Source organism: Rhinolophus hipposideros (assembly GCF_964194185.1).
Source record: "Rhinolophus hipposideros genome assembly, chromosome: 3".
NCBI classification, from domain to species: domain Eukaryota; kingdom Metazoa; phylum Chordata; class Mammalia; order Chiroptera; family Rhinolophidae; genus Rhinolophus; species Rhinolophus hipposideros.
In genome coordinates this window covers 105,096,753-105,116,232 of record NC_138049.1, presented here as the reverse complement: position 1 = coordinate 105,116,232, position 19,480 = coordinate 105,096,753, and the positions used below count along the sequence as shown (strand labels likewise).

General features: G+C 43.9%; 1 protein-coding gene and 1 pseudogene across 2 annotated transcripts in view; one reads left to right on the top strand and one right to left on the bottom strand.

Annotated features, from left to right (window-relative positions):
- ZBTB9 (zinc finger and BTB domain containing 9) overlaps positions 1-9,779 on the top strand; it is a 56,257-nt gene extending 46,478 nt beyond the window's left edge. The window contains exon 3 of the mRNA XM_081035301.1: positions 9,765-9,779. The gene's annotated coding sequence lies outside the window, so the exon portion shown is untranslated. The remainder of the gene's footprint in view (positions 1-9,764) is intronic.
- Positions 9,780-10,238: 459 nt separating this feature from the next.
- Positions 10,239-15,452, bottom strand: LOC308491531 (small ribosomal subunit protein eS27-like; annotated as a pseudogene). Its single transcript has one exon. The product of its transcript is annotated as a small ribosomal subunit protein eS27-like (transcript).
- Positions 15,453-19,480: the final 4,028 nt, after the last annotated feature.

The following is a 19,480-nucleotide window of genomic DNA, read 5'->3' as shown; positions in this document are numbered from 1 at the left end:
AACTGAAACCAACTGAACTGCCCCTTTAGACACACCCCTGCTGACATGTGGATGGCGCCAATGACGTGGTTAGCAATGGTGAACTGAGTCAGACAGAGTTCTTAGGCACTCACATCATGTTCCAGAAATTCTCCATCATCGTATCCTGAAGGAGATGCCTCCTGGAGGGGCCCAACAATGCCAGTCCCCATGAGTGGAGTGTACGGCCATGGCTTCACACATCCTCTGAGGTCTTTCTGGTGACCAGCCCCGTCCTGAGACGATGGAGGGCCCCTCTCTAAGTCACCTCATTAGCATAAACTTAGGTGTGCTCAGAAGGGGGTCCTTGTGCGTAACAAGAAAATCCTATCACTCAGGAAATTCCAAGAGTTTTAGGAGCTCTGTGCCAGGAATCAGGGACAAAGCCCAAATACACTTATTAATATTATACCACAGGAAGGAATGCAAACGTTATTTGGGTGGCAAGGCAAAGTCTTGGGAAGGAAGCAGAGGGAAGCAAGGCTTACCAGACCCAAGTGCTGGGGCTGCAGCTGCCATTACCTGGCCTCGTGGTTTTCCTCTGCAGAGGGTGGATACTTGGGGCCATGACTGGTTAGACTCAGGGAAGTTTAAGACAGAGAAAAAGGCAGAGATAGGACAGAGCAAAGTACCTAAGTGCAGGAAACAACAGAACATCAACTGTGGGGCAAAAACCAGTAAACCAGGATGTAGCACAAACTGACCAGAACTGGCCAAGACCAAGATGGCGACAAGATTCACCTCCAGGTAACCTCCAGCCTCATTATACCCTCATTAAAATACATCTCCATACTAAATAACACGTCCACCAGCGCCATGACACTTCTGAAAAGGATCGTAAAAGGACAAAAAAGGGGTGTATCCCTAATTTTCAGAAAAGCCCACCTGTTTCCTGAAACTAATAGAATATCCTTCCCCTCCATTTCCATGTGGAATACCTACCAAAGAAAAAGTTACTGCCACACATCGAGTCAAGGTGGTCTCTTACTCAGAGGCAACCTCTACTCTGCCTGGAGAGTAGATCTTTACTCAATAAACTACTATTGCTTTCCATCTGGCTGACTCATGTGTTTTTTTTGTTGGTGGTGGTTTTTTGTTTTGTTTTGTTTTGTTTTGTTTTGTTTTAGTTTCAGGTGTACAAAGCAACATAATAGGCATTTACACCCCTCACAAAGTGATAACCCCTCTCCCCCAAGCTACTACCTCTCTGACATCTTATATACCTATTACAATATCTGGTCCACTCTTGAATTCTTTCCTATCCGTAGCCAAGAATCCTCTTTCCTGCAACACACCTGCCTTGTATATTTGTAATCCCAGAACCAGCTCAAAATGGTCCTTTCCAGTTGGACAAGATGCTGAGTTGCTTTTCAGAGACAACAGGCTCAAACCACAAGTCTGTAGCCAAAGCATGCGCAGAGGAGAGACTTTTGACCTGGAGCTGCACCTGGAACCAAAGTCTCGCCCTTCCCCCCCACCCCCACCCCTCCACACACAGAACCAGAGGACCTGGACATAACCCGAACTTGAACACTGGAACCCTTTCAGAAACGAAGGGTCCATTGTCCAGGAAGACCCAGTGCTGATACCTCTTACCATAAATGGCCAAGTTCCAACGTCCTCCAGTGAAAACTTGCCCCACCAGCGCTTCCGCATATGTGTTCCCCCAATCCCTTAAAAGCCCTTAACCTAGTCCAGCAAGCAAGATGGATATGAAGCACTCTTAGGTCTCCCGTCTTCTTGGTCGGCACCTCCTCGATCAACAAACCTTCCCTTACTCCAAACCCGGATGTTTTGAGTTCTGGCTTTTCAAAGTGTGGGCACATGAACTTGGGTTTAGTAACACCCTGACCAACTCCCAGTGACCAGGGAGAGACTACACACAGGCAAGAATATTTACAAAAGGGGGAGTGTTCACAACCGTGCACTTCTGAACTTGCACCAAATCCACTTCAGACACCAGACTCTGGGGTAATAATGTACCCAACATCTCTCATGTGGAGGAAAAAACATGTAGGCTTCACTCTAAGAATTTTAAAAATTTAGCCATATGTACCCTAACCTTATCTTAACTTGGGCTGTTGAATAGTTAGGCAACTAAAAATATCACAAATGATACATGCCGATTGGCTAGATGGATACGGCATGTCGACATAAGAGATACCATGAGCTACAAAGAATAAAGTATGTTTATATGGAAAGACCTGGAGGTGTTTTCATACTGCAGTAAGTTGCGGTAAGTGGAAAAACAAGGTTCAGCTTGTTGCTTTAAAAAAAATACATATACATACATAAAATCTGCATGAATTTATCCTAAACTTTTGACGGAAAGGATTAAGAGAGGTATTCACTTTCCACATCTGTTTTACACAAAGAACTTCAAATTTTCTTCGCAAATTTTTATTATGGAAAAATATAAACATAAAACGTAGCTAGTTATTTACTTTTTAAACCAGCGCAAAGATTTATTTCTCACGTGTGTTACTTACACGAGGATGTGGTTGGCTGTGGCTTTGCTCCCTGGCATCCAGGCTGAAAGAACAAACAAGACTTTCTCATGGCTGAGCCCAACCAGCCACCACTCTTTTTTTTAAAGTTGTGGTAAAATGTATGTAACATAAAATTTACCATTTTAGTAATTTTAAGTGTACAGTTCAGTGGTATTAAGTATATTCACGTTGCTCTGTTACCATCCCCACCATCCAGCTCCAGAACGCTTCATGTTCCCAAACTGAAACTCCATGCCCATTAAACAGTAACTCCCCATTCCTCCCTCCTGCGGGCCCCTGGCAACCAGCATTCTGCTCCTAGCTCTCTGAACTTGACTCCTGTACGTACTTTTATAAACAGAATCAAAAATCGAAATAAGGACTGCCTTATTTCACTAGTATAATGTCTTCAAGGTTTATCCATGTTGTAGCGGGTCAGAATTTCCTTTACTTTTAAGGCTGGATAACGTTCCAGTGTGTGTGTGTGTGTGTGTGTGTGTGTGTGTGTGTGTGTGTAGAAGGTATGATCAAAAATATGGTGCATGTTTAGATTTTTAAAAATTATTTCAGTAAAAGACTCATTGCCATTCATCCCCGTCTCTTATCCCATCGTTCTTGCCACTTTCTGAAGCGGTTCTGGAAGTCCTCTCTCGTGAGTGTCTGTAGTTGCGCTGTACTGGCTGCCTCCATGTCCGGAATTGATTCAACACGTTTTCCTTTCATGGTCATTTTGACTTTGGGGAAAAGCCAGAAGTCACACGGGGCCAGATCCAGTGAATAAAATGGATGAGGACACACCGTAATATTTTTATTTGAGAGAAATTGCCGTACCAGAAGTGGTGTGTGACAAGGACCATTGTCACCATGGAGGATGAAGTAAGTAAAGACACTCACGAAAGAGGACTTCCAGAACCACTTCACAAAGTGGCAAGAATGATGGCATAAGTGTGTTCCAAGTGAGGGGGAGAATTTTGAGGGGGATTCATGGCAATGTGTCTTTTACTGTAATGAACTTTTTACATTTAAACATTCACTGTATTGTTTGATCACACCTTGCATGTATATACTATCACATTTTGTTCACCCAGTCACCCATTAATGGAAACCTCTTGGCTATTGTGAATAACGCTGCTATGAACATGGGTGTGCAAACACCAGAGTTCCTGTTTTCAATTCTCTTGGGTATATACCAAGAAGTAGAATTGCTGGATCACTGGTAATTCTATCTTTAATTTTTCTGAGAAACCGCCATACCACTTTCCACAGTGGTTGTACCATTTTCCATTCTCACTGGCAACGCACAAGGGTCCCAATTTCTCCATAGCCTCACCAGTACTTCTTATTTTCTGTTTTTTGTGTGTGTTTTTCTTTATACTAGTCATCCTAATGGGTGTGAAGTGGTATCTTACTGTGGTTTTGATTTCTGTTTCCCTAATGATTGGTAATGTTCAGCATCTGTTCATATGCTCATTCGCCAACTGTGTCTCTTCTTTTGGAGAAATGGCTATTGAAGGCTTTTGCCCATTTTCAATGGAGTTTGTTGTTGTTGTTGAATTATAGGAGTACTTTATATATTCCGGATAGCTTTCGATTTTTTAAAACTTTCTAAAAAGTAGAAAACCTGCAGTCATAAATATTCTGTCATTCTTGTTTCATCTACTTGCTCTTGATGACCAAGAATGTGTCAAAAATATCTTTTACAGTTGGATCAGGTTCTTGGAGATTTTTCAGCTTTTTGTTTTGAAATGAAAGATCTACAAGATCTTAGATATTTGTGTCTGGACTTGAAAGAGCATCACAGGTTGAATGTAAAGCATGTACATGTGAAGCCAAGTGGAGAGCTGGTCTCTCTCAGCCTGTCGCAGCCCCGCCCGGAGGCCACCGAGTTCACAAAGCAGAATGGGACACTATATTTGGCAGGGAGAATGTGTATCTGGGAAGAACAACAAGGTCCATCACTTCAAGTTATTTTGGTTTCACTGAGAACATCCCCAGAAAAAAATTTCCATAAAGGGTAGGCAGTGGAAATCATACTTGGTACCAAAAATGAACTGTGACTATTAATGGGGCAGATTTTGTAAAAAGCTTCTCCAGTACAATCTGAGCACTTGTGCTAGTCAACCCCCAACATCACGTTCTTCTTTCCTATGAACAGAAACACATTTGTATTCAGGGTGACAAAGTGCTCAGCTAATAGACCACAGCTTCCAGCCTCTCCCGCAGCCAGGGCTGCTACATGATACAGTTTTGGCCAATGAAAAGAAAGCAGGAGTCACTGGACAGGGCTTCCAGAAAGCTCTGTAAAGCCCTGTTATTAAAAGTATGATATTTTGGGGGCAGCCAGTTAGCTCAGTTGGTTAGAGCGCGGTGCTCTTAGCAACAGGGTTGCTGGTTCAATCCCCACATGGGCCACTGAGAGCTGCGCCCTTCACAAGTAGATTGAAACAACTACTGGACTTGGAACTGATGGGTCCTGGAAAAACACACATAAATAAATAAAAAAGTTTAAAAAAGTGTATGATACTTTGTTAGCTATACTTGTTGGCTATCATCAATAAATAGACAAACAACAAGTGCTGGCGAGTATGTGGAGAAAAGGGAACCCTTGTGCACTGTTGGTGGGATTGCAATTTGGTGTAGCCACTATGGAAAACAGTATGGAGGTTCCTCAAAAAATTAAAAATAGAATTAACTTATGACCCAGCAATTCTACTCCCAGGTATTTATCCAAAGAAGTCCAAAACACTAATTCAAAAAAATATATGCACCCCTATGTTTATTGCAGTGTTATTCACAATAGCCAAGATATGGAAACAACTGAAATGCCCATCTATAGACGACTGGATAAAGAAATTGTGGTGTATTTATACAATGAAGTATTACTTAGCCATAAAAAAGAATAAAATCTTACCGTTTGCAACAACATGGATGGACCCAGAGAATATTAAGCTAAGTGAAATAAGTCAGACTGAGAAAGTCAAATACCAAGTGATACAGAGAAAAAACTGATGGTTGCTAGATGGGAAGGGGCACAGGGGAGAAGGTGAAGGGATTAGAAGGTACAAATTGGTACTCACAGATAGTCACAGAGATGTGAAGTAGTATGGGGAATATAATCAATAATGTTGTAAAGGGCCGGCCCAGTGGCTCAGGCAGTTGGAGCTCCATGCTCCTAATATCGAAGGCTGCAGGGTGTGATTTCCACATGGGCCAGTGGGCCCTCAACCACGAAGTCGCCAGTTTGATTCCTCAACTCCCGCAAGAGATGGTGGGCTGCGCCCCCTGCAACTAAGATTGAACACGGCACCTTGAGCTGAGCTGCCATTGAGCTCCAGATGCTTCAGTTGGTTGGAGCGCGTCCTCTCAACCACAAGGTTGCTGGTTTCGACTCCCCCAATGGATGGTGGGCTGTGCCCCCTGCAACTAGCAACGGCAACTGGACCTGGAGCTGAGCTGCGGCCTCCACAACTAAGACTGAAAGGACAACTTGAAGCTGAACGGCACCCTCCACCACTAAGACTGAAAGGACAACAACTTGACTTGGAAAAGTCCCGGAAGTACACACTGTTCCCCAATAAAGTCCTGTTCCCCTTCCCCAATAAAAAAAAAAAAAAAACTTAAAAAAAATAACAATAATGTTGTAAAGAGTATGTAGGGTGCCAGACGGGCACTGAACTTATTGGGGGGATCACTTCATAGACTGTGTAGATGCCTGACCACGGCACTATACACCTGAAGCTGAAGTAGATTAGTGTTAAATGTTAATAAGTGTGTGTGTGTGTGTGTGTGTGTGTGTGTGTGTGGTCACAGGATGTAAAGTACAGCATAGGGAGTATAGCCAATAGTATTGTAACAGCTGTATACGATGTCAGAGGGGTAGCAGACTTGGGGGGTTATCACTTGGTGAGGGGTGTAAATGTCTAATCATTATGTTGTTTTGTACACCTGAAACTAATATAAAAAAAAATAAAATTTGATTATTTTTTTTTATGATCCTTTGTTAGAGATGCAGGATCTTGAGCCACATGCAGACCTACAAACCGGGAGCTACCTTGTAACAAGGTCCCCTGTTGATTCACACGTGCATTCAAAGTTTTGAGAAGGGAAGCTGACTTAGCTTCCTCTTTCTTCCTGCCTGAAATGTGAATGCGATGGCTGGAGCTACAGTGGCCATCTTTTGACCACGGTGTGACCTCTAAGAAGCCACACGCTGAGGATAGCAGTGGGGAAAAAGGCGCCTGGGGCCACTGATGGCCTCATGGTGCCACCACACCGCGTGGAACCCTTCCTCCAGACTTCTTCAACAGAGAACAGTCTCTACCCTGTGCATTCACTACTGAGGAGGAGTCACTCAGATGCAGACTGGGTGCCAGAAAGCCCTACATAAGAAAGAGCACAGACCGCTACTGATTATAAGCTATATATAATCATTTTAAGTTAATATATGTACGCACATATATCTGTATAAAAACGTCTGGGGGATGGAAGTATATACATCAAAATGCTTATGGTGGAAGTGATGGGACTATGAGTAAATTTAATGTTCTTCTTTATACCTTCCTTTAGTGACTGAATTTTTAATATTTTGCATGAATTTTATAATAAAAATACTTGAAAAAATAAAGAAAATGTACCCCACCCCACACAAAAGTACGCATTTCTTAAGACAAAAAGGTACATGTTGAACAGGATAAAGAATTGCCTACTTTTGGGGGAGTTAGTGGGCTAAGAAGAAAATAGGGAATAAGGTGAGAGGGAACTCTCAACCAGTGATGACAATGAGCCGCCAACTGAGTATATTTGCACACCCTCTACTCCCAAGGTCCCAAAAATCCCCAGGGCACATCACATATGTTTTTTTTTAAAGATTTTATTGGGGAAGGGGAACAGCACTTTATTGGGGAACAGTGTGTACTTCCAGGCCTTTTTTCCAAGTCAAGTTGTTGCCCTTTCAATCTTAGTTGTGGAGGGTGCAGCTCAGCTCCAGGTCCAGTTGCTGTTTCTAGTTGCAGGGGGCACAGCCCACCATCCCTTGTGGGAGTTGAACCGGCAACCTTGTGGTTGAGAGGACGCACTCCAACCAACTGAGCCATCTGGGAGCTCAGCGGCAGCTCAGCTCAAGGTGCCGTGTTCAATCTTAGTTGCAGGGGGTGGAGCCCACCATCTCTTGCAGGAGTCAAGGAGTTGAACCCCACCATCTCTTGCAGGACTCAAGGAGTTGAACCGGCAACCTTGTGTTTGAGAGCCCACTGGCCCATGTGGGAACCGAACCGGCAGCCTTCGGAGTTAGGAGCACGGAGCATGGAGCTCCAACTGCCTGAGCCACCAGGCCGGCCCCACATCACATATATTTTTGACTAAACATCAATTTACCAGCTTGAGCAGTCAGTCCCTTGGTTTTCAGACTCCACTAAGTAACTTTTGGCTACATTTCATAATAAAGCGATCCTCAAGAGGTAAAAACTTACCTCATCTGAGGCCTACACACGTCTATGTGCCAGCTTCAAAGGCGACTCCACAAACACTTCAAACAAGCACTTCGTTGTAGGAAACTAAGTATAGCTTTCCAGGATCCTACCTGTAAGGGGGAAATGTACACACACACACACACACACACACACACACACACACACAAAACCAAACACTGCAGCACCCTGTTACATTTCCTTCTCTCATTTTCCTTCTCGCTCTACTCTCCACACTACATATAAGAAAGTTTCAAATATTAAAAAAACTACTTAAGTTGAATACAGCAAAGTTAAAATGTCTGTACAACAAGCCAAACTGGCAAAACTCACACTAAACTAGAACTGTAACAAGAGTAGCTGAGCAGATACTAGTACATTGATGCCCCACAGTGAAATTCATTAACACCCAAGCCCCACCCCACGAGGATGTAAGTTCATGAGGGAAGGGCCTTTGTCTTTGTTTACTGATGACCCTGAGCACCTAGAACAGCACCGGGTACAGGTTAGGTATGGGGAAAAACAAAAGTTGAAGGACTGTGTATAGCAATAAACAGTCTTTGCCTGAATTTAAAAATTACTGGCACGCACACACATTAAGTTGATTTGCAAATGTCTCCAAGAAAAAAGGATACTAAGTTTCCGCCAATTTATACATTCATCTAATAGTGTGTAAAGCTAGTATTTTGTCTATTAAATACTTAGATATTACAAAGATATGGATTCTCCCCACGCAAGGAGATGAAAGTTATGGGGGAAAGATTACAAGGTAGCATGTATACATGATGGACAGCCATGTAAGATGTTTGGGTGTCAGCCCTGGGGATGATGGTGACAGACACTCAGGATCCTGAGGGTGGCGAGAGACACAATTAGTCACCTGCAGAACCCATTCACCTCCGGGAATCTCCAAAGGTGTGGGTAAGGAGACCTGACACGCATGGTTCAGGCAGTCTCTGATGTAACTTGGAAAGCTGCAGTGTAGACAATCTTACTCAAACATCCAAATCCGCATTTAGAGGCCATCACAGAGCTTGCTGACCCCAGTTGTTAAGACCAATGTCCCTGTTTTGAATTCTATGATGTAGTTTGATTTCCTACATACTTTCTTACAGGGAAAAGATGTGTGACCAATTTGCAGAAATAGTCTTGTTTGCTTGCCAGATATATTTCTCATTGTAAATTTGCATGCTGGATAATTATAACAGCTTGGAAGTTACATAAAGGTCCAACAATAGAAAAATCAGTTAAGAACAAAATTCATTATAGTGCATACGTATAAGACTACGCAGCCATTAAAAAACATGATGTAACCGAGTAGGTATTGCCATGGGAAAATGTTCACAATTGATGGCATTTTAAAAATTAGGTTACAAAACAGATGTATCATATGACCCCAGCTGTTTTTTAAAAATATATGCTCAGGAAAAGAAAAAAACAACCCTGACAGAACCCCTAAGTGTGGGTTTATGTCAGTGTACAATTAAAAAGGAATTGTTTTAATTTGTACTTTTGTAAATTTATGTCTATATTTTCCAAATTTTCTATAATGAACAATAATTACTTGTATAATATAATCAGCAAATAAGAAATATATATGTATTTTAAATTATCATTCAGATGACCTTAGGCAAATTATCGACCTCTGTGCCAGTTTCTTACCCTATAAATGGAGATAAAAGCACCTCCCCCTGAAGGTTGCCAGGACAGGGAAAGCTTCTAACAGTCCCTGGCAAGTGGGAGTAGCTCAATAAAAGTTAGCTATTAACACTGGAATTTTTGTGAATTTCAGGGTGTGAGCCTGAGGGCCAGGCCTGTGTCGCGTGTGACCCCACTTGTCCAGCTAGCCTGAGGGGCCAGCAGGCTTCTCCATCCCATTCCAATGTGAACAGGTAACACAGACAGAAGGGAAATTGAGAGCTGAGTTCACAAACTCACAAGTCTTCAGGTACCAGGTAGGAAATGTAAGCATGACTGAAGCAGCTGGGAGTGAGAGGGGGGGAGAGGGTGGACTCCCCAGGAGTACCTCAGTTCAGCTTATTGTAACACCCTGCACTGGACTAACAACCCTCATGTACCCCACAGCTGCCCTGATTTGTGCATTAAGGTCCCCATAAAAGACCAACGTAAAGCCATGTGAACTGCACAGGACATCCCAGTTGATGCTCCATTTTCTTCAGGGTGTTTACAACAGGGTTTCAAATGTTTTTCAGTGTTCCTCTGGAAGGATGTCATTAAAGCACACGACAATGAGCAGCTTTCATCCTCATACAGGATCAGTGACCACAGAAATGAGACTGTCGTAACGAAAGGATGAGTGGGTTGCACAGTTGAGGGGGCCTGTAGGCCAGTCAGCCTGACTGGGTCCAGGAGGACGGCATTCAGAGCAGGAACTGACACGGGAGGAAATGTGAGCTGTCCTAGAATTCTAGGGACCATGTGATTTATCGGTGCAATGGGGATACCTCTTACTTTTGAGAGTGATAGGGAATGCTATTACACCAGGACACAGGACTTCACTGGAATTGCCTCAAACTGGGACACATGGCACCCTATGAAATGAAAGTGGTCCCTGAGCCTCCAGTAAATTCCAGCGCTTCACCTGAAAACTACTTTTGTGGCGGGAAGGCACCTCTTCCAATCCAGAGACCGATTTCAAGGGCTCATCACACACACTACCTTGGGATCTTCCTCTCTGGAATCCTGGACAGAAAGCTGCCTGTCCCAGAGCTGAGACAGTTAAGTGCTTCAGAAGGAAAGGTAGCAGAGATTAGTCATCTCTGACTCTGCCCCTGGTCCCTCCCCAGATTCCTGATACCATGCCAGCCCCCACTGGGGACAGGAGCGGGTGGCTTCTGAGCAGCTGAGCAATGGCTCCATACGGACTTACCAGTCAGGGCCTGTCCCACCAGCCAGCCTCTCCCCTTTCCTCCCCGGAACCCAAGGGTTACAGGTTGGCCACTGGCTCAAAAGCCACGTGAGCAGCTGGGCCCAGCTGGGACTTAAACTTGATGTGCATCCTACCTCCCAAGTATCCTACAGATGGGAAACAAGACTGTTACATTCCCACTTTCTGTTTGGTAATCATCCTATTCAGCCCTTTTCCTTTCTGTGTTGTGAATTCCAAGCTTCTAGACTTGCCTCTCTTTTCCCTCATCCTGTACTAACAGAATTCCAAGCCTGGCTTTGAAACCTCAGGCCTTCCCAACTACTGGTGAATTAAGTTTCAGCAAGATCAGGGGAGAAAAAAATTTGTTTTCCTACAGCTGCAGAAAAGCAAATACTATTCAATGTCACAAAACTGCTCTTGCTAATGTTATTTTTAAGGAGACTTTCAAGACTCCTGGACTTCAGAGACTGTTACCATATCCTGGTAAAGTGATCTTTACAATAAAGTCTATAATTCCAATTGGTTACTTAATCATTTATAGTCCTGGTGGCACTATTTAAATAGATATGCTAGGTTTTCTGGAAGCTGTGATTTTTCATTCTTAAGCCAGGAGAGGGTCATTAGCAACCTCCTGTACTCATAAGACCATGGAGGTAAAAATGAATAAAAACGATGGCTTTACTGGATTTAGTTTTAAAAGAGAATTTGACAGTCTAACGTTTAAGTTAACCTTCTCAGCAATAGAGCTCCAACTGTATAAATGTCTGGTGGTTGAAGTCATTATTTCGCCTTCAGCAAACCCGCGGAGAAGACTACCATAAGCTGTCTGGGTCACAGGGACCGCAGCCATCCTGCACGATGGCAAGGGCCCAACCCTGCAGCAACAATGAGAGCGGAGAACAGGCATGGGCTGTTGGTCCTCCACGTAGCCAGAGAAGGTCTTCATCTTCAAGAGACAAAAACAGGCTGTCCTATGGAGGTAACTTTCCGGTCTTCTTTCCATTGCCCTGAATGAGAAGTCTCTATGATTTCACTGAGAGGGCAGTGGTGAGGAAGGAGGGCTGGGGTCCCATCACAAACACCTTTTCTCAGTCCAATGTCAGAATAGGGGCCAATGGATTCAGAGTGGTGCTTATTTGAACATGAGGGTTCTGATGATTTGGGAGTTCCAGGTCCGAAGTCCCATTCTCTACTCTGCTTCCATTTCCAAAGGAAAATGAAGACGCAATTTCTAAGTAGAGCACAAAAGAACTGTAAATGCTACACTGTGCTCACTTAGAAATCCTAAGTCCACTGGCAACTGAGGAAGGTGGAAAGTCACCTTAAGCCTTCTTTCACAGTAACTCTGAACCAGAGCAAGACCTGAGAGAAAAAGGCTGAGTAATCACTGGTAATAGCAAAATCAACCAGGAGGAAATAAGTAATTAGAATGACCGTATAACCTTAACAGCAGAACTCATAAGCCTTTAAAGTCACTTACTATAAACCGCACAAGTGGAAGGCAGACAGGACAGGGGCCCCAAAGCTCTTCCTGCACTCACCCTACTGGCTTTGGTTTTGTCCAGCCCAGATACACAAGGCCTCCCTCTTTCCAGATGGCTTATCACCTCAGGTTTATAAACTGAAAATGCTATTTTTGGCCAAAGTAGAGTCGCACATTAAGGAATCTGGGTATCAAACGTCTGCTGGTGCCCCCGTAATCTCACCATCCCAAGCAAGCTTTGTTCGCCCCTTGGCTTCTTTCCACTGGCTCTAGACAGTCCATTTGCTTCCTTCTTTCCTTTTCCCCCATGATTAGCTGTAGACTTCGCAGCTTTCCATTTGCTTACTGTCCACTCTAATCTAAAAAAAGCTTCTCAGATAAAGGTTTTTCTGCTGATCACTACAGAAATAGACAATAGGGAGTTAAAGCCAGTCTGTATTTCTGGTTTTCCTTTTTAGATGCTATCCTGGGAACTTTTTCTACCACTTTCGTATCAAGAGTGGAGTTCAACTCCATCCCATCGTTACATACTTTCTCCAACACTTGGGGGGGGGGCACTCCTTATCTAACTACCAAGGAAGAGGGACTGGCAAATTCCAGGGGACAAACTAGACCTCAACGTCCCCCCTCCCCAAATTTAACCTAAGTAACTCATCCTGATACAGGATTACAGTGACAAATGTAGCTCAACACTCCTTTCATCTATTTGGGAGGTTGGAGAAATATACTGAGGCCTCGAAAGCAGCGCGGTGCGGGTGCGCACGTCCTTTTTGTGTCTGGGATGACCTGCAACCCAGCGGCAGGGACCGGCCACTCCGGACACCTACCAGTCAGTCCCAGACCCTCACGCTGACAGAGCTACCCTAAGAGAAAGGCAGTCATGCAGAGCACTTGGCAAACTGCCCACGTTTAACAGGCGGGAATCGGCCACGAGTCTAGGAGCAGAAATCAGCTCGCCCACGGCCCAGTAGCTCCTGCCGGCCCCGTCCACACGGGATCACGCAGCTCAGCTCCATGCAGCAGCGTCCGCACCCAAAGAGGGCCTGTCAGCCCACAAAGGGACACGGCAAACTGCAAGCCTCCCCGTCTCACAGAAAGGTAAGGGATATAACAAGGAAACACTGACTAAAAGAAACAAACAGAAAACAAGCCACGTGAGCTCAGCGGTCTGTCCCGACACACTCCGGAAGCGCCCGATTCCCACGCTTTCCAGAACACGCGGAAGGGGGCCCAGTGAGGAAGGAACGCAGCGAGGCTTTCCGGTCCCACCGCGCGTGGGTCCCAGGCGGCCCTCCCTCGGGGCGGGGACGGCCCACAGCGCTGCAGCGTCACGTCCGTGTGGCGCCTTCCCGCGGCGCCCGCGCCTCCACTCTTCGTATCTGAAGCTCAACTTCTACGTCCTCGAAAGGCACCAGCTGCAGGAACAGCAACTCTGTCCACTGTGGCCCGGGGTCCCCCACCGCCTCTCCTCGAGGGATGCGCACGAGTGGCAACTGGCGGAGTGGGGGATGGTCGGGCCCGAGACCAGGCGGCCGGGAGACGCCGACGGGGCCGGGGCGCCGGCCACCCGGGCACCGCGACACGCGCGGCGGGTGTCGGCCCTGCCGGGAGCTCTCCGCGGGCGCCGGCGACACGGCTCCGCGAGGGAGAGGACAGAAAGGTAACGGGCACGCTGTCCACTCGCCTCCGGGCGCGTTCCACGGAGCCGCGTGCAGCGGCAGGACTCCGCCCCGCACGCCGACTGGAGGCGGCGCGGCCCCGCCCTTAGCCAACTGCGTGGCCTCTCTGGGCTGCGCGGAGGACCTGCGTCTCGGTGGGCCTCCCGCGACACCCGGCACCGCCGCCCGGGCTTTCGCCGGGTGGGAATGCGCGGCGGCGCTGCTCTGAGGCTGGGTTTAACCTGGGTTCAGATTTTATGTGACTTTTTTTTAATCCAAAATGTGTTTATTGGGATGGTTCCTCACTCATCTTGACTCAGGGTGCGTTTAGTGCTGCTTCCTTCTGCAGGAGCACCCTTCTGTAAGCCTTGCTTGTCCTCCCGTAGGCTGACAGAGGACCGTGGAGCCGCCAACACACGACACTACCGTTTGTGCAAAGCTAAAGACGGCGGTGATTTTATAGCATCCCGGGCACTTCACGTCGTGAAGTGGGAATCGGGCTCTGCACCGGGCGCTTGGTCTTGTGTTTCCTCTTCTCTTCTGGAGAGGGATGATGGAGATCCTTAGCGAGAGGCATGTTCTCGTGGGGAGGTCGTGGGGAGGTCGTCACCGCCCGAAAGGGTGACTCATTTGTTAAAATGCTTTTCCCCATTGTAGTTCCCGTTGGACATCTGGAGAAAAATAGGGAAGAAAAAAAAGAGCAACGTTACTCCTAACATACGGAAATTACTACGGTTAACATTTCAGTGAATTGTACTCCGATAATTTCCTACACATAGATATTTTTGTGTTTTTGTAACCTCCAATGTTTCAACTTAATTTTTGTCACGTAAGGGCCCCCCCCCACACACACACACACACTCTGTGGCTTGCATTGTAACAGTCCAGTAACTGGGTTATCATCAATTATTTATTCATTCCATATCAAATCACGTGGATTGAGCCCTTCCACGGAGCGGCGGCCGAATTGTGTCTTAGCCTATCCCTGGGGAAACGCTCGCCACTATATTTATTTTCTCTCCAACGAGTTGTTGAGTACGGTGCTTGTTCACTGCTCTGTCCCTCTCCCTCAGTACTCAAAGGAGGATGTTCTTACGATCTTGCTCTAAAGGAGAGTTTAACTTTTCCAGAGCAATCGATTGGATTTTGGCCTATGGACTCTATAAGTTTTGAATTTGAAAAGCTTAGAGCAAATCATACCGGGCAAGATATATGACGTTAGAATGTGTATTTGGTATCGCTAACCCCATTTCTGGCCCCCCCACACTCTGCTATCTTTGTTTTTCCTTTGTCTTACCTTCCTTGTTTGTCTTAAATGTATTTTATCTTGATTTTTTGTTTTATCAGCCCCCGTAAACCACCTTAAATCCTATTTGAAACAAAGTGGCATATAAAGAAATAAATAAAATTGCTCAACTATTTCCCTACTGTTGGAATAAATAGTCCTAATGTTTAATTCTTTGTAATTTTGTCGCAAGTGAGCATATTTTTTTTACCATAAAGCGCTTTTTCTATTTAGGTTTTCCTGTAAGCCAAACTCCTAGAAAATACTGATCAAGAGAAAGGATATTCACTGAGTATTTATTGGGGTTTGTGGATGCTGTGGGATATGCAGATGATTGGGGAAGAGGGGCAGGAATAGCTAACATTTATTGAGGGTTCACTCTATGCCAGGTACTTCCTAAGCCCTTCATCTCAAAATGCTCAGACAAAACATGTATTCTTATAAAAGTTAAATAACCGTAAAAGACAGGGCTCAGTGAAAGAGTTCCCAGGAATGAAGGGCAGAACACTGTGAAATGGAGTTAATTGGCTGCCAAGAAGGTGAATATCCTAGGGACACATTTGAGAGCAGAAAGGACTGTTTGCAGTTGCTCATGTTTAAATTAATTTTCAATTAATTAAAGTTGTAAATTTACAAACAGATTTTCTTAAATTTTTAAGTTTAACTTGCATAACTTTGATGTTCTAGTTAGAAATCTTGTAATTTTGTATAAAATAAGAGCAATTACTTGTTACTTGATTAATGTTCAATTAGCCTATGGGCTTGACATATTAAATTTACTCGAACATTACTTATGCCATTTACAAAGTTAGTTAATTAAATTCTCTTAAATATTTAAACTGCATTTACAATTTAATATATTTGATTTTTTTTTCAAGCACTTCAAATTTTTTATAGGGCAGATTTACAAGTCAAACAAGAAAAAATCTTAAGCACGTAAATAACTCTCATAAACCTAATAATTCAAGCTTCTAAATGTGGCATATCAAGTTATATTAAAGATTTCAATACTGTCTGCAAATGTAATAAAATTATCTTATAACTTTCAACTTTAAAACACAAGTCTAAAATAAATTACACAGTTCTCTTTGAAATCACAAACTTGTGATTCTCTTGTGTGACAAATATTCTTAAATATTATAGACACATTAAAAACAATCACACACAGACTATCTCAACCTTCCAAAGTCTTTCTCCTAATCTTTACCGTAATGAAATAACCTTTTGGATTTGTTTTTAGTAATTTCTGTTGTCCTTCTCAAGATGGTAGGATAAAACACTTCTTGTTCATATTTTTCTTGCAACAATTCTACAATCATCTCATTGATTTTCCTCTACAACTAAGGAAAAGTCTGATATAATAACTACAATTCTAAATGTAAACTTAGGTTTAAACAAAACTAACATATTGTGAAAATTAATGAAAGAAACCTCAACTAAAATTGGAGTTGGGAAGGCCTGTAGAGGGAGCTTACACCCTACCAGTCCTCACCAATTACCCCAAACGGGAAAGGACAGTACTTTGCATCTCCAACAGGAAGGTATTTCTACTGGGGTATTACTACCCAAGCAGAAAAAAGAAAGATTTTCTTCTTGCCCAGCAATAAGCCCCAGCAACAAACCCAACCAATGGAAAACGCACCAGCTCAGCCAATGAGAAGCTGTCATCACCCTGAACTTTTACTTTCTTCCAATGAATTTCACTTTTCTTTTGCTAATGACTTGTTTGCCCCACCCTCCTTTCTATAAAAGCCTTCCATTTTTTATAACTCCTGGGAGTATCTCTCTGCTTGGTAGATGAGATGCTACCTTGTGTTTAATAAAGCCAATAGCCAAATAGATCTTCAAATTTATTCAGTTGAATTTTGCTTTTAAACAATATTTATTGATTCATAGTATTTATCTGCAAAGAAACAAAATATTTATGATAGTGCTGACTCGTTGGCTCAGGCGGTTGGAGCTCCCTGCTCCTAACATGGAAGGCTGCCAGTTGGATACCCACATGGGCCAGTGGGCTCTCAACCACAAGGTTGCTGGTTTTATTCCTGGACTCCCGCAAGGGATGGTGGGATGTGCCCCCTGCAACTAGCAACGGCAACTGGACCTGGAGCTGAGCTGTGCCCTCCACAACTAAGACTGAAAGGACAACAACTTGACTTGGAAAAAGTCCTGGAAGGACACACTGTTCCCCAATAAAAAGTCCTGTTCCCCTTCCCCAATAAAAAAAAAATCTTAAAAAAAAGATGTATGATAGAGTGAATGATGCAACTAACCATTACCTTATACTATCATGTTCTCCTTTCTTTTTTTTTTTTTTGCTTTTACCTATACTTTTTTTTGGTTCCGTATGTTAAATGGGTATAATAATAAATTATCTTAGAGAGCTGTATAGCCAAAACAAGATGTCAGTCATAAGCATATTAACGCATGATTGTTCCCTCCTTTCTCCTTTCCTGGTGCCACAACCTGTCCCCAAAACTCAGATTAATGTTGAGAAATTCCAAGGTCTCTTCTTCTTCCAAATGTAAGGGGAGGGGACATATTAGAGAGGTAGTTTTGTGAAAAGGAAAAAAAACATTTTTATCTAGAGAGGCACCCCCTCTCCTTACTCTGTTCACAATAGGGTTTTTTTAATGATTTAATTTACTGCTTTAAAAAATAGCAGTAGCATATATACTTATGTCTTCTGTTTTGAGGAAAGAATAAAGAAACAAATAGAGTTACTATAGTTAAGCTGACAAAAATCTGAGTGAGCTGAAACATGAGGAAAATTACTCATTTTACTTTAGTCTGGAGACTTAAACTTTTGAACTTTTCAGTTCTGCATCAATGCCTGGAGATATATAAACCCTATAGATGACCCTCTGAAGAATTTAGGAAAGAATGTCCGAGGCCAGTTAGCTCAGTTGGTCAGAGCGTGGTACTCTTAACAAGGTTGCTGGTTCCATCCCCACATGGGCCACTGCAAGCTGCACCCTCCACAACTAGATTGGAAAAACTACTTAACTTGGAGCTGATGGGTCCTGGAAAAAGACACTTAAATAAAGTTTAAAAAATAAATAAATAAAAGAATGTTCAAGTGTCCAGACCATGGGACATCTGGAAGATTACCATCTCAGACCAATCCACGAGCTAAGAATACAAGACTGATTCTTCTCAAGGATGTGCTTTTTACCATAAAAACTCTCAACTTTTTCTTTGGAACATTCTGGGTGTTGCCTGACAGTTTTTCCCAAGCTGGAATTCTCTTGCTTAAGACCCTCAATAAAACTTTGTCATTTAATTCTAGTGAAGCTTCCTGTTTCATTTACACTCAGTCGACATTTAAAAGATATGTTAATGATTCTAGAGGGTGGCCAGGTGGCTCAGGCATTTGGAACAATGAGCTCCTAACGCGGAAGGACCCCAGTTCAGTTCCCAAATGGGCCAGTGAGCTGCGCCCTCTACAGCTCTCCCTGGAGCTGGGCTGCCCTGAGAAGCCAAAGGTTGGCGTGCTACCATGTGCCAGCGTGAGCAGCCCACAGTCAGTGAGAGCTTCGGTGAGCGACCACAGAGGGCTGGAGACTGACTGCCTCAGCCGGGGGTCCAGCAAGGCTCATAACACCAGCATGGGCCAGGGAGCTGTGTCCCACACAACTAGACTGAGAAACAACGGCTTGAACTGGAGGGGGGAAATGGAAGAAAGGGGAGGAGTGGAAAAAAGGGGGGAAAGGATTCTAAGAAAAACAAACTTTAAGGAGAAAATCTAAAATTATTTGATTGATGATTTAAATCAAATCAGTTTAGAGCAAGATAACTTCTTAAAGAAAAGAAAAATTAGACAGTCAACAGTAATTTGTGATAGATTGCATTAATGATCCCAATTCTTCACCTCTAGCTATCTCCACATCCTTTGCCCTATGACTTTATAATTCCTCTCTCTCACAGAAGAAGCAAAGCCTATTTCCCTACTCCTTAAATCTGGACTTGACCATGTAACTTGCATTGACAAATGGGTGTTAGCAGGCTTGAGGCCAGCAGGAGATTAAACAAATGCTTTTGTGTTTGCATTTCCTTTCTTACTTTTCTGTAATTGCTATAAGAACATGACCAGTCTAGCCTGAGAATATGTCTGGGCCAGCTGGAGGGATGTAAGAGAGACACAAGTTGTCCCAGCAGAGATCACCCTACACCAGCCAACCATCAGCTAGAC